The sequence below is a fragment of the Pteropus medius genome, unplaced genomic scaffold (assembly GCF_902729225.1).
Source record: "Pteropus medius unplaced genomic scaffold, Ma_sr-lr_union100, whole genome shotgun sequence".
Taxonomy (NCBI): Eukaryota; Metazoa; Chordata; class Mammalia; order Chiroptera; family Pteropodidae; genus Pteropus; species Pteropus medius.
This window is the reverse complement of record NW_024346824.1, coordinates 1483794-1508064: the sequence shown is the minus strand read 5'-3', so window position 1 is coordinate 1508064 and position 24271 is coordinate 1483794. Positions and strand designations below refer to the sequence as shown.

The following is a 24271-nucleotide window of genomic DNA, read 5'->3' as shown; positions in this document are numbered from 1 at the left end:
TTCTTTGTTCAGCTGTTTTCTAAAAATAAGATACTTTTTAAAATAATTTTTAAATTAGAAAAGTGATACATGCTTGTTGTAAAAAAAAAAAAAATGAACAGTATAGAAACATATAAGAAAGACAATGCATGCTTCAATCCCATCCACTCCACAGTCCCACTCCAAGGGTGAGCTGACAGTTTGATGTTTTTCCTGTAGGTCCTTTATAGCGTTCACAGCTACACAGGTATGTGTGTGTGTGATGTTGCTTTTCCTCTTTTATCACGCTGTTTCACTGAGAAGTGTGCTTAGCTAAGTGTGCAGGCTCCAGCGTCAGACAGACCAAAGTTTACCACCTGTCAGGTCTCTTAGCTAAGTCTCATGTGGGAAATAGGGCGAGCAGTGCTGCTTTCATCTAGCAGGCTGCAAGGAATAAGGGCGATCACCTCTGAAAAGTGTCGAACCCCTGGTTCGACACGTAAAGTCACAACGAATCTCTGTTATTGGTAGGAGCATATATTTATTTTTTAATTAGGAAAAATTATTGTCCCATTACTATTCCATTGGGCGGATTTAGCATCGTTTACTTCTTAAATCAATTCCCTGCTGATGGGTATTATGTTGTTTCCAAGTTCACTGGTAAAAATGGTTGTCATGTGTATGTATGTGCGCATCTGTGTGCATGTTTGTGTAAGATGACGTGTGTATTTGTGTGTGTGCACTTGTGAAGCTGCTGGGGCAACATAAATTTTGGCCCCTCCTCTCTAACACTGGATGATAGCAATCCTTTTCCTCTTTGCCAATCAAACAGAAGAAAGGTGATATTAACTTTCAACATATTCTTGAATTATTAATGAGGCCAAGAATCTTTGCATATCTTTTATTAAACATTTCCATTTCTTGTATAATGATCTTGTTTATTTTCTTTCTTCATTTTATTAGCTGTGTGCCTTTTCTTGTTGTTTCGTGTGTGCTTATAATTATTATGTTATGGATATTGACCCTGTTTTCTACATGTTACAAATGTCTTTATCTGGTCTGTCATTTGCTTTGTGACTGTAGATGGGCCCTTTTGATGTATGTAGTAAAATTTATTAACTTTTTCCTTTAGGGGTACTGAGATCCAGTTCAGACTTTGAAAGTTATTTTCCAATACTAAATTATACAACTATTCTAGTAGTTCTGGTATTTTCATGAGTTTGTGTACATGTTTTGTTTATAACCTTAATCTAGATAAATTTCTGTGTGAATGTGGTGCATGTCTCTATTTAAAATAGAATTCTCCACCCTCTCTCACTTTGTATCCCATTTGTTGTCATACCATTTATTTTACCTGCTTGTTTGTTTACTGTCTACCTCCCCTGGCTAGACCTTCAACTCCGCCAGAGCAGGGACCTTTTCTGTTTTGTTCACTACCCAGACACAGTGTCTTATACATAGTAGGCATTTAATAAATATTTATTGAATGAATAGACAGCCAGACAGTTGTCATAGCTCTCCTGTTTAAGTAGTCCATTCTTTCTCCATTAATTTGGAATTCCATCTTTGACAACCTCTTTTCTTTCTTCTATCATTATTCGTCTGTTTAGGATTTTACCCTCTTCTTCAGTTTTACAATTTGTAATTTTCTAGAAAATCATCAGTTTTCAAATTCATTGACCTCGAGTTATATGTCAAATTCTCTTTAACTTTAAATAATGTTCATATACATGTTTCCACTGTTCTTCTTAACACTTATTTGTGATTCTGCTCTTTGCCGCTTATCAGATTGGCCAGCAGATTTTCCATTTTATTGGTCTCAAAGAACAGACAGAGGGTGGCTATTGTGGCCTCTGTACTTTTGTCATTCATTTCTTTTTGTTTTCAACTTTATTCATTTCTTCCTTCTATATTATTTTGGTTTATTCTATCCTTTTGAAGCTTCCCAAGTTAGGTCCTCTTTGACTCAAGAATTAGTTAGAAAAGTATGTTTAAATTGTCACATGCATAGATTACTTTTTAAATTTTTGCTATTTGTTAATTTCTAATTTATTGCATTGAGAACTGAGACTATGGTGTATGTGTTGGAATTTGAGTTTTTCTTGTCTGGTACAAGGACGTTTGAGAAAAAGTGTTTTCTCTGTTTCATAAGTAGGTGTGAAGTTAGCCTCACTGTCTTCGAATCTTCCATAGTTTTCATTGGACGTTACTTATACTATCGAATTGTGAGTAATGGGCTCAAGACTTTTGCGTTGTTTTACCTTCTCCTTGTGGTTCTAAGAATGTATTGTTTCATGTGTTTTATGCTTCTGTTGTTCAGGGTGAAGGAAGGTAAAGGTTCATGATTTTTGTATCTTCTTGGAGAAGTAGACCTGTTAGCCATATAAAATGCCCCATTTTATTCTATTTAACATTTAGTATTCACACTCTTGCATTCTTTTTGTTGCTATTTTGCCTTTTATGGCTTTTTGCTGTTTCTTTGATTTCAACTTTTCTTTGTCAATTTGTTTTAAGTCAGTCACTTCCAAACAGCATATGGCTCGGTTTTTTATTTAACCTAAGCTGATCTTTTGTCTTAAGTAGGGTAATTTAATTTATTCACATTCTTGTATTTATTGATATTTTGGTCTTACCTTCTTCATCTTATTTTATGTCCTTTTTTCATGATACCTTTTTCATTCCTGTCTAGTTTTTCTTTCCTAACTCTTGATGAATTAAGTGAATTTTCTTTGTTCCTCCCCACCCCAGCCCACAAACACAGTCGTTTAAAAGGCTTGTATGTTATTTTTCTCTTTAAAATAATTACCCTTCAATAAAAAATTAAAACCCATAGTTTTCTATTAATGTCTAGAATTAAATGGTGTCTGCTTCCCAACAAGATGAGACCATTGTCAACATTTGTTTAGATTTGACTGTACATTTTTCTGCTTTTATTTTTCATCACTGTTTCCTCTGTATCCTGTCCTGCCCTTTCTTGAATTACTTATTCTGATACAATGTTTGTTTGGTTGGAGTAATTCCTTGAGTACTTTTTTAAAGAAAAGATAAGTGAGCGGCGTACTATTTTTAGTACTTCTCTCTTTGGCTTCGAGACTTGACTCAGTAAGAGATCTCAGGGTTTTAACTCTTTCCTCAGAGCTCTGTCATCTTTGCTCTGTTGCCCTCTAGCAGTGGGTGATGTGGATGTCAAGTCCAATGTCAATTTGATTCTCAAAATTTTTGTAGAGACTGTCAGAGACGAAGCTGAGTTTACTGCTTGCTTGGGTAAGGGGGAAGATCACCTCCACGGAACCTGGTCATGTCTCGAGGACCAGGGCAAAGTGGAGATTTGCTGAGGTTCGTAAGTCTCTAAAACGGGTTATATGGGACTGGTGGAAACAGGGAGGAGGAACTGTGAGGCTAGGCAAGGGATTCAAGACAATCTCAGAGCATAAACTGTTGATCGAAGAGCTGATGGATTCTTCAGGAAGTTTCTGTAATGAACAGTCAAGCCATTTACCAGGGCTAGAGTGTCCTAGAAGAAGCAAGTCGTGCTAATGAAGACAGTAAGGGGTGCAGATGGATAAATACTGTTCTCCCCTCCCCGACCCCACTTTAGTCTCTGGAAACCTGAAGGATTTACTCATTATCCTTGGATTTCGGGCATCTCATTCAGCCTTCCCTGCCCAAGCTCGCACTGCCTCTAAATGAGTCTCCCAGGTGTTTGACAGGTGGGCTTTTCTCTGCTCTTGTTGGGTGAGGCTGGCTTAGCTCTGATTAGATTTTCTGTCACTCCCACTCATCTGCTTTTCCTCAGACTAGCTGACCAGCTGGTGCTACTATGGGTCTGTTCTTATTCATACATTTCTCTCTTTATTTCAGTGGTGTTTGGTGGAGAAGAGTTAAACAAATGGGCGTAGTTAGCCATGTAGAACCTCAGGTGTGTGTAACATTTCAGTGGCTAGATGCAGGCATGTCCACCAGCTCTCCCACCTGCTTCTGGTGTTCAGGTGATGCTGGCCTCACTCTTGAGTAAGAGATCGGCGGCTTACCCTTTCCACCTCATCCTATCTCCTCGAGCCACACCCCCGATCTGACCGCATTACCTCACTGACTAAAATGATTCGATGACCTCACTCCGCCAAAAGATCAGGTCCAGGCAATCTCATATATCGAGTTCTTCCCCTGCCCAACTCTTCCCTCATGAGCTATCACTTCCCCTCACCTCCGGTCATGTGAACAGCATGGAATTTCTTGAACGTTTGGCCAGTTAGGGGTCTTCGGTCTACCTCCTTTGTTTAAAATATCCTCTTTCTTTCTGTCACACATTCAGACACCATCCATATTGACTATCCTCTTCTCTATGCCTTCGCCATGTGGTAGCTTAGAACCAGCGATGCTGGAATGAATTTCTTTGATCCCTTGCCCCTTTTCCACCCCCAAATGTGATCCCCTCGAAGGTAGGGACTGAATCTTTGCTGTCTTTTATCCCCAGCACCTACCACCACACCTGACCCAAAATAGGCACTGAATGCACATCTGTTAAATAAATAAACAGCCAAATTAGGTTCTAAAGATAATTATTCTACACTGACTGTGAGACACCACACCAGGATCTAGGGGTTAGGGGATGAGTCAGACTGACCCGCCAAAGTGTGTGCAGCCCACAAGAGGTGTAAGACTCCTAGAGTCCCTGTGCACACGGGCACTGTTATTTATCTTGAAAAGCACAATGAATACGCTCTGGGTATTCTAGAAAGGCAGGACTTAAGTCCGGTTTTGCAGAGCTGGCTGAGCCTTCTGAGGGAGGATGGGTAGGATTTGGCTGGGTAGACATGGTCATGAGGGAAGGGAGTAGCATTTGAGCGAAGGCTCAGAAGTGGGCAATTGAGGACAGCGTTTATAAAATAGCGTGTTCTGAGAAATCAGTGTTTCTACACTGGGAGGGATCGAGCACAGTCATTTTCAGCAATAATTAAGATCTTTTGGAGAGTGTGAGGTCAAATCTGGGGATGATGGCAGATTTGATGGCAGTGGCGAGGAGCTGGGACAACAGGACTGGGAAATGATGGGCAGGAGCCATCAGGCAAGTTCAACCACACTGTTTGGTGGCGTGATGCTGTTTTAAGTTATGGGACGTGACTGGCTAGACTTGAGAGCTGCAAAGATAGTGGGGGGTGGGTGGAGGGCAGCAGAGGGGCTTCGATTACCCATACATTCTATAGAAATCAGAAGCAGGATGTAGTTGCCAAAACACTAACTATTCGAGGGCTATGTCAACGAAAAGCATGGCGCCGAAAATAAGGAAGATGACAAAGCTCCAGGCCTGCGTATAGGTGACTCCAGACCTGGATTACCGGGTCCACTCTGGGATTGTTTCCATAGCAATTACGGCATCTGTGCCACATGCCAGGCAGTGGTCCAGCCTTTACAGATATTGAATCATTAAAACCCCAGGAGGTGCTTGCCATTCTTAGCCTCCCTTTTACAGACACGGCAAACCTAAGCAACCTCCCAAAGCTGCAAAGGTAATGAATAGAAGGGCTGGCTTGAACCCAGGTATCTTGACCCCAGAAGCCACATTCCCGCCATCACACCATACTGCTTCCAGCAGATAAACCGGAGGATAGTCTCAAGAGAGCAGCATGGATGTGACATACCACACCACACTCAACTAAAACAACTTGGGCTTTCTAGATCAGGAAGCATTTTCCTCCATATTTTCTTATTTGATCCTTACAATAGCCTGGAATGTAGATTACTAAAAAACCGATACGCATTCATTTGTCTGTTCATCCAGTAATCGTTGTTGAGCTTCTGCGTTGAGTCAGGTCTCCCTTGGCCCTGGATGCTTTGTTTTGTTTAGTGATTTGGGGAATACAATGTGCTCTTATGTCTATTATTGTATTTAATTTTTACTCATGCCCGAATACGAGTCACTTTTGCAGGTTGCATTAGTTTTCTCTTGCTGTGTAACAAATTACCTCAAAATTAGTGATTTACAACACTCATGTGTTAGCTCACAGTTCTATATGTCAGAAGTCTGGCACAGAATAGCTGGATTCTCCGCTCAGAGCTGAAATCAAGGTGCTCCTAGGCTGAGTTCTTGCCTGGCCGCTCTGAGGAAAATCCCACTTTTCCAAGTTCATCCTGGTTGTTGACAGAATTCGGGTTCTGTGGTTGTAGGACTGAGGTACGATATTCTTTCTGGGTGTCAGCTGCTGGGGAGTGAGGTACTCTTAGCTCCCAGATGCTGCCCTCGGGTCCTTTCCATAAGCCTCCTTCAACCTCAAGGCAGCAAATGCAAGTCAAATTCTTCTCCAGATTCTAATCTCTATGACTTTCTCTTCTGTGACCAGTCTGAGAAAACTCTGCTTTTGAAGGACTTTCTCATCTAGGTCAAGCACACAGAATAATCTTCCTATTTTAAGGTCAACCGTGCCCTATAACACAACCTAATCATGGGAGTAAAATCCGTCATATTCCCAGTCCTGGGAATAATGCAAGATGTGTACACCAGGGGGACAGGAAACCTGGAGAATCTGGCTGCTATACTGGTGAAGAAATGGAGGCTCAGAGACATTAGGAGAGGGTACGAGGTGGCCACCAGGCTATACCGTCCTCCCTGGGGAACGTGGGACTCTAGCCCTGCACCAAGACAAGCAGCTTAGGAGGAGTTAGGGGCCTAGGCCTCCTGGCACCAGGCAGATATTGTTCTGTGTCTAAAGAAGCTGACCAAGCAATCTGCTTGACCATGTTTCTTGACCATCTCCTGCAGGATTCAAGACACAAACCCGGCAGCCTCGAACTAGTTCATGGAGGAGCCTCAAGAGATACTGGCCAGGCAAGCTCTCCCTTCCAAAGGGAAGAGCAGAGAGTGAGCGGAAGGCAGCTGCAGCAGGAGTGGACATGAACTCTGGTTTTCAAAGAGAACAGCGTTTTAGTTTTGGTCATCGAAAGTGGTGCCTTCAGCACAGGTAAGAAATGGGCTGTCACTGCATATGCTTGCTGGGGGTACCATTTTGATCTTTCTTGCATAAGCTTGCGAGTGCTCTTCCTCTCTAAAATGTATGGTTATCATCATCATTATTCTTGTTATTATTGCTTTTCTTGAGCCTCTGTGAAAGTGGGAAGTTCTCAGGACTTCCTTGGCCAGGAATAGAGACCTTGAGTGCCACACTCTTTTACTGCTCCCGTGCTGTCTCCCCCAAAATGCAGTCCTGTGTCTCTAAGGCCTCAGTTTCGATTCCGTCCCTGGCAGCAACTCCTCTTGAGGGACCACAGCCTTCCTACCCGCCAGCTCCATTGTGTCCTCCTGCTTTCCAGAGCTCCACCTGCTGCTCTGTGCCCCTCTCCGTTCTCCCCTCATGAAGGCTCTTGCCTGGGGAACCCCAGCCCACCCTCTCCCTACTCGGAGGAGCACAGTGAATGCTGAAGACCGAGCACGGTTTCATCAGGGCCCTCCCTGTTGTGACGAAATGAAAGGACATTGAGTTCTCAGCCCTGACTGCCCATTAGAATCACCTGGAGAATATTTTTAAATTCTAGAAGCACCTCCAGAGATACTTATTTATCTGGCCTGGGGAAGGGCCCCAGCATTGTGTGTGTATGGTGTGGTGTGTGTGTGTGTGTGTGTGTGTGTGTGTGTGTGTGTGTGTATCTTTTTTTGTTCTTTCAGGTATAAATGTCGGATTTCAGGTTGGAAGTTCAGATTGTGGTTCGGGTTAGGTGTGTGGTGTTATAAGCTCATTGGGTCGGGAATATGTCTTATGTTTTGTCTGGCTGTGGATGCATCAGAATCACCCAGGGACGGGGGAGAGAGTGCCTGTTTTAAAAAAAAATGGATTCCCTGGCCCACCCATGCTCTCTGAATCAGACTCTTGGGCATTAGAAACACAGGAATCTGTATTTTCATTCTGATGCAGCCAAGGTTTGGGTGCCCTGGGGCCTCTTACTTGGGGCTCTGGATGTGCTCATCCTGTGTTTGGGTCTATGGGCTTGGCTGTGAGTCCCAGGCGGTGCTTCCCAGCCCGGTGTGCTGTGAACAGTGCGTACTCCTCTTTCCTCTAAGCAGAAGTTTTCTCATGAGAAGAGGGCAGGGCTCAGGCAGCCTTCAGAGAGGGTGTCACTGTAGCTGCCTGAACGGTGGAGTGACTGGGCCCAAGCCTCTGCTCACAGCTGGCCCACCCCACATAAGCTCACTGGACCCAGCCATGACCAGGATTCTCAATGGAAGGGGAGAAGTCATCCCCTGGACTCAAAGGAAGAACTGAGCATGTGAGCCTCATGTTGAGGGGGGATGTTTGATGTGGTGTTTAATAGTAAAGGCTGTGGATCTTACGAGCATCAAACCCCAGCTACAGCAGTTGCTCAATCTCTCTATCTCATCTTTCTCACTTGCGCAATGGAAAAGTAGTGGTTACCTACCTCACAGGACTACTGTGAAAACACAGGTAAGGGCCCAGAATGATGCTGGACACACAGCAAAGGCTCCCCAAACATGAGCAGCCCCTCTGACTCATGTAGGCAGCTCGGCCACCACCCTGTCCTCCCAGGGGCAGCACTGTGACATGTCTGCCATGCTCTGCTGTTGGGTCCCAGTGCATAAGTTCATAAGAGTCAGGGTGAAGGAAAGGAGTCATACTGCACATGGGCCCTGGCACTTTACAGCCAAGACTGGGTCCTACAGAAAACCCAGTGAAGCTGGTTCTATTGCTCCTTTTGTAAAAATAAGAAACAGCATGGAGAGGTTCAGTCATTTAAAGACAGTCACATGGGTAGTAAGGAACAGCACTTTCTTCTCTACCAAGATGCTTCCTGAAGCAAAGCAGGGACAATTTCAAGGATGACTTTTCGCTCAGGAATATCTACATTCTAATCGGAATCAGTAGGGCCATAATGAATGGTTCCCTCCTCGTTGACATCCTGGGATACCTCGTGGTGCCTCAATTTAGCATTTGTTTCGTTCTGTACGTATCACATCCGTTTATGGTTCTCCTCTACTGGCAGTCTCAGGGCAGAGTCTGGATTTATTCAGCTAGGTGCTCAGTAGATACCTGAACTAGGCTGGAAACAGAAACCTCTGAGGGATGCAAGCAGAGATATGGGGGAGCTGTCATGGGACATGCGGAGCAGGGAATTCTCCCCAGACCTGGCTCGTGCCCTCCCCTGCTTCACCCCCAAACTCCCTTTCTGTCCATGCGGGCTCTGTCAGCTGCATGGTAGAATCTGAAGGGGATGATATTTGCTCAGAGGGAAATGAGCTGTCAGTTCCAGCAAGAAATCTGGTCCCCACCCCTTCCCGTGCTCTCCCTGGGGAATAAAAGCATCTGTGATTAATGGGGTGCTGACTCAGTGCTTCTGGAGTGTCCAGGAGCTCATGGCCAACTGCTGGCCCAGCTTCCCCCAGTCACCAGGGAAGGGGCTGGAATACAGCATCTGAATGAGGTGGAAGGCTCAGGCCTGGCAGGTGTGTGTGCCAGACAGGAGCCAGCATTGTGCCAACTTTCAGTGAATCACAGACTCTCCTGTGCTGGAGAAGCCCATTCACACCATCTGAGAATATTTGGAATTATTTGAGAGCAGGGAGATGTGGAGTCAGAGCCTCCCTTAAGTAGGGGCCTGGACTGAAGCTTTCTCCAGAATAAATGTGATTTCTGAATAAGTGACTAGAGGATGAACCTAATCTGAAAATAGATATGAGAACATTGTCTCTGCAGCAAAGCTCTCTACTAGTAGTTTGAAAACTTTTATAGTCTTGGAATGCCAATAATATAAAACAGGTTAAAGTGGTAGTTTATTAATACACATGCATTAGTACATATTTATTTTTAAGTTCAAATTTTTAAAGTCTATTTATTAAGAACTCCATCAATAAAACTATGACTCTGATATGTAAAGCATCGACATCTCAAGATACAGATTATTGGTGGGCAAATTACAGCTCGTGGGCCTAACCCAGGCTGCTGCTTGATTTTTGTAAATAAAATTTTATGGGGACACAGCCATGCCATTCATTTATACATCATCTATGGCTGCTTTCCCACTCTAATGGCAGAAGCGAGTCGTTGTGACAGAAACCGTCTGTCCCACAAAGCGAAAAATATTTACTATTTGGCCCTTTATAGAAGTTTGCCGAACTCTGTTCCAGATGATCACTGTATTGCTGTATCAGCTGTAACATTTAATATCGGTTTTTTGTTGTTTTGTGTTATTGGGCGGGGGAATGGGGGGCAGGGGGGCTTGATTGCACAGTGTTAAGAAAATTCTAAATCATCTCAATAAGAGGCTGTGAATGGTGGCTTTCTTATATCTTACCTCAAAGTCCAGGATGGTCTTCAGTTCAATGTTATGTGGACATTTGGGAAGGAGTAGAAGGGAATTCTGGTTTGCATCACTGACAGTTTCAGACAACTGCTTGAATTCCTTCTTATTACAACACTCAGACAGGAAGGAAGCACACGATCATTTATGACATTTTTGTGATAATTTATGTAATATGTTCTCATATCACTGAAAGCTTTCGAGTGTACTCGTTTGCATGGTTTATGTGAGCATGTATTTATGTGAGTCCTGAATTTAAACAACAACAACATAAAGACGCCCAGTAAAGAGCTCCAATCTTTCTAGTTGAAGACACATTTCAATACTGACGTTCAAGATCTACCTTAGTCGAAGGTCGGCACAAACCAAGTCAAGCTGGCCACACTCGTTGACTGTTCTCAGTGTGTTGCAATGTGCCGTAGACCATGTTTGAAGGTGCAGGTTCATTTTTCATAACAGTTTTAATAGGAGTCAAACTGTATTTTTAGAATAAAATTTTCACATGACACTTGGAGAACCTCTGAAACACTTCCATAGAACATAATTTGAAAACCGCCCCTTTGGCAAATATTGGTGGTTTTCATTTCTGTGCTGAAGGATAATGAGGAGCCAAGGATGCTGAGAGTTGGGGGCGGAGGAGGAAATAGTGAAAGGTGGCAGGGAGGGGGCTCAGTGGTGGAAAACGTACTCAGGAAACGCAGAGAAGCTACCTGAGCTCCTGCCAAAGCTTAAGGTGTCTTCTAAAAGTATTATGACATAAACACAGCTCTCTGGAGCCACTCGTACGAGTTTCAGCCATCAGCTTGGAAGAAGAGGTTCAGAAGGACACGGAGAAAGTTCAAAATATACCAAGAGAAATGGGAGTGAGAGTGGACTGAACATACAAATGGCTTTGAATCTGTATGCAAAGAGCCTTTGAGGCCACTCAGCAGATCAGGGTGGCGTTGGAGGCAAGGGAGAGGAAAGGGATGGCAGAGGGGTCAGCAGGATCGGCATGCCGGGTGGGCTTTGTGCGGGAGGAGGACACGTGAGCATGGGCAGTGCTTATGAGTGGCCTGGATGGGGACAGATGTCAAGTCGCCAAGGTCATGGTGGCTGGGGTTGGGCAGTGGCTTTGGGCATTCGAGGCAAAGCCCACAGAGCCAGGAATAAAACCCAGGAGTCCTGACTCCCAGGCTCCCGCCTTCCCTAGGTGGTGCCATGAAAGGGGGATAGGCCTACTGGCTTTGAGAAGCTGTGGGCTAGAGAAGGCCTCTTGGGGATAAAAAAGCACCAGTTCTTTCTGAGGTTTTGCTGCATACCCCATAGAAAAAAGCATTTTTAGATTTTAAAAGGATGACCTCATTTTTTTCTTATTTACATAGCCCTGTTTGTTTATATAGTCCTTTAAAAATAGCAAACGTGTGCTAAGCTTAGTGCTCTCTCCCACCACCAGCAGCAAAGCCACTGTGTGGGGAGAAACACCTTTTTATCTAAGAGAGGGGCAGCCTTGTTTCCGAGGACAGATGGGAGCAAAACGGGACAGGTAGGAAGTTTCGTGGTTTTTCATGTCGCTTTTCCAAAATAGCCACAGTCCTGCCTCCCACTTCCTGCCTGACTCAACTCAGGGTAGGTTTTCTCCTGTAGAGAACTTGTGTTCTGTAAATTTTCAGGGAAGCTTGAGAGATTCGTCAACATGCAAAGATGCTCAACCCTGAAGACTTTGAGCTTGGCACTGGGTTTGCAGCCTGGCTCTGCTGCATACCATCTGTGTGACCTTGGGCAAGATACCTCACCTCTCTGTGCCTCATCCATAAGATGAGACTAACAATGCTGCCTGCAGTTGCTGTGCAGATTAAATGACTGTATAAAGGGCTCGGCCCAATGAGGGCACACAACAACTTTAATAAATCTCTTAACAAACAAGTATCTTATCAATATCCATCCCCCATCTGGACAGTTATACCAGCCTCCCAATGACCTTCCATTCCCACTGGCTTGTCTGCTCTAGCCCATCCCTACGTTGTCCCAGAGTGACGGAAAAATAAAACACAAATCTGACCATGCTGTTCCCATCTTAAATTCACCAATTGCTTCCAACGCCCATGGCAGGGATAGACAGGACTTTTTCTCTCAATGGCCAGATAGTAAATATTTTAAGCTTTGCTAGCCAATAAATCTCTTTTGCAACTACTTACCTCTGCTGTCGTTTTGTGAAAGTAGCCACGGACAGTGTGGAAAAGAGTGGACGTGGCTACGTTCCAGTAAAACTTCATGTACAAAACCTGCAGCAGGCTGGATTTGCCCACCTCTGACCTACGGGATGAGTCCCACTCCTTAGCTCAGCATTTCCAATCCAGCCAGTCCCATCATCTCTGTCCCTCTTCCTCCTCCCCTGCTCCCGTGCAGAACTCCTCATACTTTAATCCTTTGCACATACTGTTTCTCTTTTCCAGGTTTTCCTTCTCTGCCCCCTTGCATGCCCCTCCCCTGTGACATTAGGAACCTCAGTGCTAGGATCCTGTGGGTCTCTATCTTTATTTCTCCTCTGATCAAGTATACGAGTACCCTCTGTCTTTGCTATTAGAGAGGGCGCGCCTCCAGGCAGGACTTCTGCCTTCCTCCTTTGCGTGCCACTGGGTGCCTGTTTAGGTTTTAGTAGATGCTCAATAAGCATTTGTTATTGAACGCAAAGAGCTGCAAGAGGGAGGTGGCCCTCAGGAAGCTCACAGTCTAGTTAGGAAGCTGGTATGTGAGCCCATGCATGTGTCTTTTGGGGACCGATGACAAATGGTGTTTCTGACCTGTACGGAGGAAAGAGAAGGCATTTCGGTTGGACTTTGCAGGGTGGGAAAGACACTTTCGAGGAGAGGGAGGTCAGGAAGGCTCTCTCTGTGCTGGGGAACTGGCTGGCACAAGAGCGGACTAGGTTCTGGGTTCAGGGTGGCGAGTGGACAAATCAACCTGGTGACCGCTGAGGCTGATGGGACCTACATCTGGAAAGCAGGGCCATGATCTGATTAGGGAGTTGGGGGATAGTGAGGGACTGTGGACTTTATCTTGTGAGCCAGAATTTCTCCAAGTATGATACACACGCACACACCCTGCAACAGAATTGCCTGGCGGTTTGTTTGTTTGTTTGTTTGTTTTTAATGCAGATTCTGGGGCCCTATCTCAGACTGGAGGCTAGGAGGCTGCAGGGGTTAGGGCCATGGTCTGGAAGAAGGCCACAACATGGTTGGGGTGATGGTCGTAAGCATTCTGGAGACTAACATCACCTGGAAGTGTCACAGGCAGGCCGGGCAGATAAAAGGCAGGAATGAATAATCCTCTCCAACAACAGACAAAGACAGTCAAGCTCAGACATGGCAAGTGACTTGCCCAAGGTCACACTGTGAGTTACCTGCAAAGGTGGGACTACCGAGTTTGGAACAGGCTTCTCATAATCTCAGGGCCTGGGTTAGTCCTGGAGATCTCACAGAGGGAAGAGGGACAGGCATGGTGAATGTCCCAGAGCCTACCACAGTCTGATGCACAGTGGTGCTTGGACAGTAAGTTTTGAGCAAATGAGAGAATGGGTGGGTAGATGGGTAGGTGGATATATGGGGGCAGAGGAGAGGGGTTCCCAGTTGGTTCAGATGTTGCAAGACGAGGATTTAGGAGAATGGTGGTACCAGAGGCAGAGGAGGAGAAAAGGTGACTTTGGTGACAAGCATATTGAATTTAAGAGGCCAGCAAGATGGCCAAGCCACGATGTCGGTAGCTGGAAATACAAGACTGGGGCATTCCAGGGCAAAGCAGGTGATGTGTGCAGCTGCGAAGACAAGGTGAGAAACGCAGAGAGAGACAAGGAGGGGATTAAGGACCAAAGCCTGAGGAACGAGCACCCGCACCTGGGAAGAAAGGGCTCAGGTGAAAAGGGAACGTGCCCAGAGAGGCAAGAGCAGAGTCAGGCTGGGCCGGGACAGACCAAGAGAAAGGAGATTTGAACAGTCACCCAGGTAACTCAGTGTGGGCCCCTCTTTAGAATAAAACCAGCCAACCTCAAAGAAATTGTGTCCTGGGTAAATAAAAATGTCAATCCAAATAAAACCGAAATCACGAGTTTCTGTTTGATTGAGATTTGTGCTCCCGCCAGCATAGCTGCAGGTGTGGGAGAGCCAGTGAGAACTGGAACCGCCCGCCCTGCCTGTCAGGACAAGCCCTGCCATTCTGTCTCTGCTAGGTTGTGGCTGGCATGTGTCCTGGGATCATCTTGTTGCTCAGAGCCTTCTTCTTCCTCTCCTGTGACTGTCTTAGCTCCTTTCCCCCTTCCCTTCCATCTCTTTATCCATTCAACAGATATTTATGATCGGGAATAAAGCTCTGTGCAAAGGACCTCAGCTGTGGCCCGCAAGCCCAGCGGCGCCTACGAGTCACCCACTGGAGAGCTTTTAAATATACATATAGATTTCTGGACTTGCAGATTCAAGGTGCCTGAAAGCCAGGAGGGGCTGCCATGCCTGGATCCTCGCAGCCCCATCGGAGCAGCCTCTGTGGCTGCCTCTATGGATTCGCTGTTCTGGAGCAGCTCTGCCTGGGCCGGGTTTAGGAGGCTCGGAGGCCCAGGTCTGGGCATTTCCCCCAGGAAGCCCTAAAAATACAGCATCTGGGAGAGCCTCCCAGCTGGCCTCCCTGGGGCCTTCAGAGCTTGTCCTTCCATTAATCCTGCACGTGCCACCAAACTTGTCCCCTCCCCACACACACACTATGTCATGGTGACACCAGGACCACCATCACCATCATCCATCCTCAAAGAGGCAGACCCTTCAAACCAGCCCTGCCCAAACAGAATGTGCCACGCACCGTTCTAGGTGACAAAACGTAAAAATTCCTGCCTCTTGGAGTTACATTCTAGTAGGAGAGAATAGACCAACGTATTGTCACCTTATCACATACTGTATGTTTTGCGAGATCATAAAGATATAAATACAATGTCAATAAAATAAATATAAAGATATTATCTTTTACTTATGTAAAATATATAAGTGGCGAGATGGTAGTGAGAAAAGAAAAGGCATCAGGTGGTCAGCGGGGGTGGGATTGTGTCCTGGGCACAGCAAGGAGGCCAGAGGGGTGGGAATGGGAGGGTGCTTAGGAGGAGAGGAGGCTGGAGAGGTGACAGGCAGGAAATGCACAGATAACTGAGAAACTGCTGGAGGTCCAAGCAAAGAGGTGCCACCTTGGCTGCGTGTGGAGGCCACTCTGCCAGAGACCGGGGCAGCACAGGAGACCAGGTGGGGTGCTGGTGCCATTGTCAGGTGATAGTGTTGCAGACCAAAGTGGCAGCTGTAAGGGTGGTGGGAAGCGGTTGGATTCTGGGTACAGTGAAGGCAGAGCTGACGTGATCCACTGATGGATGAGATTCAAGGTATAAGAGAAAAAGTTTGGAGAAGAGAGCCCTGCTCCATTTACTCACTCAGCCCTCAGGTTAGTCCACCTCTCTAAGCCCCAGTTTTCTCATCCGGAAGATGGGGTAGTTGGATAGATAAGTTCCAGGATCTCCTTTGGCTTGAAAACTCACTACTTCAGCTTGGACCACTGGTAGCTGGCGTGGTCAGGGAAGGCTTTGGGGATGTGGGATGTAAGTGGTGCTTAAGAAAGAAAGGAGAGGCTTAGACTAGATACAACGGACAGAGGAAGAAGGGGAGAGGAGCGTTCCAGGCAGAGGGAATGGCAGGAGCATAGATTGGGAGGCAGGATTTCAAGGCTTGCAAGTGATGCCCGAGGAACAGTGGGCAGACCCTGTGGCTGGGGCCCAGGGCTTCGATGGGAGGCGCCAGGAGCCACAGGGATGGGCATACTACACCCTTTGGAATAAACCAGCAGGTTCAGGGCCCGAGTATTTTTTGCAAACACTGAAGCCCTCAGTTTGGAGCATTTTCAGATGGACATGCTGAGGCAGGAAGGAGCAAGGCTTGCCTTCTGTCCGGGGAGAGTTAACCTCCTGGCCCAGCATTGCATAACCACAGAGTCTGCTGAGCGCAAGGAGACTCTTCTGTATGGCAGCCAGAGTGGCAAGCCTGGTGGCTCCGGGCTCTGGCACCGACCCGCAGCGGAACAAACAGCCCTCCCTTCCTAGATAATGGCCCTCATTGAGCATTGTGTCCATGGCCAGCGCCCAGCACAGGGCAGCTCTGCCTGGGTAAGTTTCCTCTCTTGGCTGCTTAGCAAAATATTTACACTCTGCCTTTCTAGTAAGACAGTTCCTAGGAACCAGCAGGCAGAGGGAGCTGGAGAAAAGCACCCCCCAGTGACCCTGCTCCCAGCTCTTAAAAATGCTGCCGCACACCTGATGCTAGAGCCTGGGTTGGTCATTGCCCTCAGGGGCTCTTTTGAAAAACAATGGGTTGAGTTAGAAGATTATGAAGGTCTGTCTGGCTCCAAAATCATTGGCATCTTCTCTAAGTAAAAAAATTAGCTTTATTTTTTTTATTGTGTGGGGATAGAATTTGGCTGGTCTTTAATATCTCGCCAAGGGCCTCTTTCTCAGGAAGGCATGTGTGTGACATGCAGGGACCTGAAGATAAGAACTCTGAACTCTACCTACTTGGATCTCTCCTACTGCAGTACTGACATCAGAACGATACCGTCCCTCTCTGCATGTGTCTTTCAGTGGGGAAGAGGTCACACCAGAGAGTGCTTCACTTTAAGAGGTGTCTGGACCAGCTGTAGGGAACATGCCACCATGTTGTCAGAGGAACATTTGAAGAAACTGGGAAAGAGAAGACTGACCTTAATCATCACAAGGGTCGTTCTGGAGAAAAGGGGTCAGAGGTGGTCCTCGGGTCAGAATCAAAACCAGTGAGTGAAAATCACGTGGCTCATCATTCGGAAGAACCGTGAACAATAGGCCACGTAGCTATTCCAACCCAAAACACACATACCCTTTGACCCATGGTCCCACTTCTTGTAATCCGGCCTATAGAACAATAGCACCAGTCTGTAAAGATATGTGTACAAAGGATGTTTACTGCAAAATTCTAGTGGCAAAAAAATTACAAAAAATATGAAAACTTAACTGTAGAGAAAGTTTGAAAGTGTGGTAGCCAAACCTTGGCCAATCATTCGGCTATTAAAAAGAGGGAGACAGACTCTGTCTCTGTTTAGAAAGGCAGTTAAAGTGCAGTGGTTAGGAATACGGGGTCTGGAGACAGGCTCCCAGGGTTCAGATCTGGATTCTACCACTTACAAACTATATTATATAACCTCTCTGACCATCAGTCTTTTCGTGGTAAAATAAGGATTATAATAGTGCCTGCTCTATAGGCTTGATGCATGTGAGGTACTTAGAACTGTACCTGGTGTATTCTAAGTGCTCAAAAAAAAAAAAAAATGTTGGCCTTTGACCTAGAAAATTCTCCATGAGAAAAGCAAGGTGCAGAGAAATGTACGTGGGGTGATTTTATTTTTATAAAAACAACAAAAATGTCTCCTCCACCTTCTTGGGAAAAAGAAAAGAAAAAGAGTAATTGCTGCTGCCCCAGGGCATGAGTGGCCTTCTGAGAGCAGCCCCTAAGAGACGCTGGACTTGTACGAGAGCTTGTGCCAATGACCTTGGAGGTCCCTTCTAACTCCAAGACTCAGACTTTGCAGCTCCCTCTTGGCAATCTCAAAGTACATCCTAGCCTGGCATCTGACCCAACAAGATAGTCTGTTGTTCACAAAATGTATATGCCAAGACTAGTCCTCTTTGCAGGTAGAGGACGAAGACATTGGTTGGTGGCTTGGTTTCACAGAAGCACTCTCTGCCCTGATGTGGCGCTCATCACTGGAGCCCATGTGGATCCAGTCGGGGTTCTCCAAGTGTCTTTTCAGACCCAGTTTGGTCTGTGTGAGTCACACCAACAATGCCACGGCCCAGTTTGAGATGGACTCTGCCTCAGTTGGCCTCAGTTTGGTCTGTGTGAGTCACACCAACAATGCCACGGCCCAGTTTGAGATGGACTCTGCCTCAGTTGGCCTCATTCACCACCCAAGTGCCACAGGCTTTTGGAGTGGAGAGAAAGATGACACACTGAGAAGACCCCCAGCTGGGATACACCGGCCGTGGAAATCAGAGCCATTTCTCCCACTTCAGTTAGAGCCACTTGAGATGGGGCACAGAATGTTGTATTAGCAGAGAGAAAACACACTTGTTACAGTGATACTAGATTTACTCATGTATTTAACAAATACATTTAAATTATTAAAAATATTTCAACCAAACAGCAACAACAAAATAGACAATGGTATAATTAACAGCAGTTAACCCACCATCCCACTTAAAAGAGACTGCAACAAATACAGGGGAAGCCACTTCATAGCCCTCCACAATTGAAGGTCCCATCTGTCCCCCCAGAGGTAACCGTTATCCTGAACTCGGCTTTAACATCCCACAGCTGTTTTCTGCACACCTACTATGTACCAGACAGGATGCTGGGTACTAGATTGACCCTGGTGAACAAAACAGACAGTTTCCGCCCTCACGGGGTTACTGCAAGGTCACGTGAGACCCCGGTCCCTCTCTCAGACTCCTTCAGTGAGTTCCAGTCTTTGGTTATATAATTGTTCACCGATCCATCTGGGGAAGTGATGAAGGCAAAGCTGGGAGAAGTCTTGACATCTGCCCTTTCGCTAGCCTTGTTATTTGGGGCAAGAGGGCAAGAGCCTTCTGCTCCCTGGACCCCAGCATCTTTATCTGTCACACATGGGCTTTAAAGTGGATGCTGCTCAAGAGCCCTTCCAGCTCTATGGTCCACGGGACCGAGTCCATCACTCCATCAGAAGGAGGAAGTGAGGCGGAACTTTGCCATCCAGTGCATGGGATAGGATGATGAAGGATGGGGCTGATTTCTCAAGTGCAAGACATGAAACGCTATAGAACATGAGGTGATTTCAGGGGAACATGGGTGAAATTCTTTATTTTAATAGTAATTTATTTAATTCAATAAAAACGTAGAGTTGGCAGTTACACCTATGATCCCTGTTTTAACAAGTCAAATTCAAATCAATGTAAATTAAAATATTACATAAATAACAGTACAGATGGTATGCATTTCTGGCAAAACTTGGAATGGCGGTCACCAAACGGCATAGTGTTTCTCAAACAAGAGCTAATGATGTAAAGGGTGGGGCCCACCTGGCATCTTAGACAGCAGCAAAGTCAGCCCAGTGTTGGCACGTTGGAGCCCAAGACACTTTGGAGGAATGACTTAACGAATGACTCCCAGTTGAAAACAGCAGCTCTGAAGAGAGAAATTCCCTTCAGATCTTAGTTCCAAGAAGAGTCTTGCATTTTCTGAGAAATAGGTGTATTTATCATCAGGACATGGAGAATGTGCGACGAACTGTGTTGTCCTTTTTTGGCTGCCAGGAAGCTGTACCCTCATGCCAGGGCTCAAATAGAGCCATATGTGGAGCCTTCCAAACTACTCGTCCATGCTCCTCTCTCTCCCTGGTCTAGATCTTCTGTCTTCCATGAATGACAAATTACAAAAAAATGATTCGTCATTTTTAATTCGTGTTTTTGTAAACCACCTCAGCTCTCCTGTGGAATAAAGCAAGTTAAAATTGTTAAAAAAATAAAAAGGGATTTAACTAATTAATTAAGTAATCAATTCATGCACACATTGCCTGAGACCAGAGCATTCTTTCTTGGCTCTACTCAGCCTGCGGGATTGCCTGCCAGAAGCTTCTCCCCAGCTAGAAGGATGCCTGGGTTAGAGAGAGAGGGTGGTTAAGTAGTTGGGGTAGCTGTTGCCTGTTCTACACCCAGATCTGATCCAGTCAAGCCGTGGGGACCGACACCTCCTGTTGAGCTTTGAGGCCACCTCGGAAATGGGACTGTCCCTTCAGATTCAGAACAGAAGGCCCAAGGCTGGCAGCCTTAACACTCCTCTCTTCCCACCAGAGAATCAGGTTTGTAGGCAGCTGTTCCCTTGGGCTCTCCCAGCCCCCAAGGAGCATTCTAGTGCAGTCCCCATGTGATTGGTTTCTAACCACTGGTTCCGCTGCTGGCCTCAGACTTCGTGCTGTGACTACGCTCTCCCATCTGACTCCCACACTGCCCAGACCCCATGCCGTCCTGATGGCTCATAGTGGCTGGCTCTGGCCTATATGATCTTACAGGCATTATGGCCTCAGAACTCCTGGGGGCCAGGATGCTCCAAGAAACAGCATGAAATACTGATATTTTCAAAGCAAATGACTAAAAACATTATGCTAAATGAAAGAAGCCAGACACAAAAGGCCACATATTGTATGTTTCCATTTATATGACATGTCCAGAATAGGCAAATTCATAGAGATAGAAAGTAGATAAATGGGTGGTTGCCAGGGACTGGGGTAGGGGGTTGTAGAATCTGGCGTTTCTTTTTAGAGTGATAAAATGTTTTGGAATTAGATGATTATGATGGTCACACAACCTTGTGACTATGCTAAAAACCACTTAATTGGACATTTAAAATGGTGAATTTTATTGTGAATTATACTAGACATTGTCTAATATGTCAGGTTCCAAAAGTTATGTTATGAAAAAAGTTAAGTTTATGAAAGAGACACTCAAAATCTAGAAAATCCTATTTGTTAACAGATCTACGTACTCTCTAGTTTGAAGAATTAATACATCCCCTTTTTCCACAAAGGAATTAAGGTGACTTCTGTAAACTATCCGTTAACTAAAGTTTTCCACAATCATAACTTCATTCATTCATTCACTTACAAACACCCATGAGTGCCTACTATGGGGCAGGCACAGAGAACATAAAGATGATAAAAACACAGCCTCTGCTCTCTAAAATCTGCACATGGAGATATGACATGTGAAACTATGAGTACAACGTCTCAAGCCCACTACACACAGTAAGCAATCAAGAAATGGCAGCTGTCATTGCCACAAGGGAAGGGACCTATGAGTGGCCTGGGCAGGAGAGCAGGTGTGTGATCCCGTTTGGGAAAGAGAAATCACTCACTTGGGCCAAAACCTACTGGGAAGCCCATTTGGAAAGGACTGCCACATGTCAGGAGGATTTAGAATTCTTGGGAAGGGAGTGGGAGTCCCTGCAGGCGAGTGAGCAGGGCTGTGCCTTGCCTGGCATCCAGGGAGATGACTCAGAGCCCAGCACTCCTGGCTGCACTGCACCACTCCCTCCAAAGGGCAGCCCTATAGTCACCCCTTCTAGCTGCCCCAGAGCCTCCCGGGGCTGCATACTAGGAGGAGGTGCTGGATTCACCCCCACTGAACTGGCAAAGACAACAACTAGCAGAGGCTGCCTCATTTCCACAGGACCAAAAAAGAAACGCCATTGGGTTTTCTGAGATTCTGGGTGAAGGGAAAAGGGGACCAGGATTTCAGGCTTTCAAGGTCTCATCTCTGCCCATCTTCTCGAGTGCAAAGATGAAGGGTAGGGATGGGGGTTGGCATCATAGTACTCTGGAGGGAGGTGCATAGGAGGGTGATTCTAGGCCTAGTGAATTCATTTTTTATTTAACATACTCCTCCTGATTCCCTGAATTCAGGACACCATATTTGCCAGGGCTAAAGATCGGGTGGGAAGACAGAAATGAGTCAATCCCAAGTGCAGACTTAGGGAGCGCATTCTCCTGGAGAAAGATGGCACTAAGGATGAGAGGCCTGAGCCATGGATACAGCCCGGCTACTTTCTAGCCTGGTCATCGGGGCAAGTCCCACAACCTCGTGAACTTCTGTGTCCTCATCTGCAAAATAAAGCCCTTCCCAAAGGACTGTCTTGAGGAACTTTTCAATTATAAAGCAATATTCAGACATTGTGTTTACAGTCTAAACGGGGAGATGGAGCATCAACAGTAGGTTGTCTCTGCAGGGAAGAATCTGGTTGATTAGATGAGATGGTGACTGTAGAGCCTTTGGTGAGCTATAATCATGGCACCTATGCAAAGTGGCATTATTACTACTACTACTACTACTACTATTATTATTATTATTATTATTATTATTATTATTATTATTATTACAATCATCATCATCATTATTATTATCTACGATAGAGGTGTAAGCACATCACAGAGGAAGGAGGAATTGGTACTGTCAGGGACACTGGGGTCCCCAGGGGAAGTTGGCGGGGTGACCAGAAGTATTTGGATGGACAAAAAAGAGAGGCAGAACCAGGCAGTAGGGTGAAGGAGGGCCTTAAACCACGGCCAGGAGGCAGAAAGGATGAGAAAGGTTAGGATGCAGGTGGGAGGGAATGGGAAGAGGGAGGTCAGGAGTTTGGAGAGGTGGAGGCCAGGGGCACAGAATGGAATATTGCAGGCAGACAAGAGGGTCAGGTCAGGTCATATCCTAGAGATGTGTGGGTGTCCATATCCACACAGACTTAGCCGGAAAGTTCAGTGAGAGCTAGCATCAGGCCTTCTGGGGTGAGTGGACCTTGGAGCAGCTGATGGACCCAGGCTAGGTAACAGAAGCATCCAGAATATTAGGTCAGGTAAGGTCCCTAGAGTCCACTTGTGGTCAATATCCTGTTTTTGAAATATGGGAGCAGAGATGAATGTCCAGGTAGCCCAATAAAGGGGGTGCAAAGCCAAGTCTCTAGATCCCCAGGCTTGGGTCCACCCCCTATACCTGGAGCAAAATTGTAGTGTTTCCTTGTTTCCTTGATGAATTGTGTGGGTGCTGCCCGTGAATGTTACATAGGGTGGTAGCCAGGAGCACACACTGTGCAGCCACCTGCCTGCCCTGACTCTCAGCCCCACCCTTCATTGAATGTGTGCCCATAGGCAAGTCGTGTGATCTGTGCCTCAGCTGCCTCATCTGTCAAATGTACTGTCCGCACTGTAGACCCCGAAGATGATGGTCCTTGGCTGGAAGGGCCCATCTTCCCTCCTGGTATATCAATATCCTGGAAAGGATATTGGCCTCTCTGCTAATGAGTCACAATGCAACGATTTCCTAACTATAGAGCACAAGTGTCCACCTCCACATCTTCCCTAGGAATTGTTAGATGACAGAGAAAGCCATTTTTGAAAGGATGACATCATAATATTGGAAAACAAGATAGAATGCCATCTGTGGACCAAAAACGTTAGTAAGTCTTAAGAAGAAAGAAAGCCCATGAGACTGCATCAACAGGGAAATCAGAACAGAAGTCATTGCAACCTAGTGTCTGACCCCAGAGTCCTAAGTGATTTTTATCCCAGAAAAGCCAAGCATAGTTCAAGTGAGAGCTAACAAAACAAAGAGCAGGAAGGGGCTGCCAGGGTTACAGAGTCTCCGAATGAACTTTTTAGAAGAGCCAGTGCAATTCAACCCCTCTCACTTTCTACAGGCAGGCAGCCAGTGGCAGGCCAAATCCCAGCAAATGCTAAGGAAAGTAATGAGGCCAGGGTCCAAGAGAGGATCCCAGCTGTGGGGGATCCAGACCTCCTAGCCAACTGCGTGTAGGAGCGGGACACAAGCAGGGAAGTATGGCAGCGTTGCCTCGGGAGAAGTCTACTGCTATGTCTGCCAAGGAGCAACGCCTTCTTTTTAGCAATCGCTGAAGTTCCCTGGCCAGCTTCCTCGCTACAGTCCTTAGAGAGAGACTTGCTATCTTAATGCTTCACCCTTGTACATAGAATCCTCCTATCAGATGGGTTCATGATTCCACCATCACGTTCAACCTGTCTGAAGAACAGACCAAAGACCTCGCGGGAAGGCCTATCTGGTTCATTGTTTCACTAATATCCTTTTTGTCTTCTTCTGTAGTGATAGACATTTTAGCTGGGCACATGCCACCTAGCTAAAGATTACATTTCCTAGGCTCCCTAGCAGCTAGGTGTGGCCAATGGCTAGTGTGACCCTAAATCATATATACACTTCCAGTCTTGCCCTCCCCTTTCTCTTTCTTGCTGACCAGGGTATGGACATGATGGTGGGAGATGGAAGCCAAATGTTGTACATGACAGAACAGTAAGGTCAAAGATACCCAGACTGTGAAGCTACCACATCAGCCCACGGCCACTTACACACGGACTGTGACATAAGACAGAAATA

General features: G+C 46.0%; 1 protein-coding gene across 1 annotated transcript in view; it reads left to right on the top strand.

Moving 5' to 3' along the window:
* Window positions 1-24271, top strand: part of HIVEP3 (HIVEP zinc finger 3) — a 120328-nt gene that overhangs the window by 22383 nt on the left and 73674 nt on the right. Inside the window, 1 exon segment of the mRNA XM_039876725.1 lies at window positions 6716-6914. The gene's annotated coding sequence lies outside the window, so the exon portion shown is untranslated.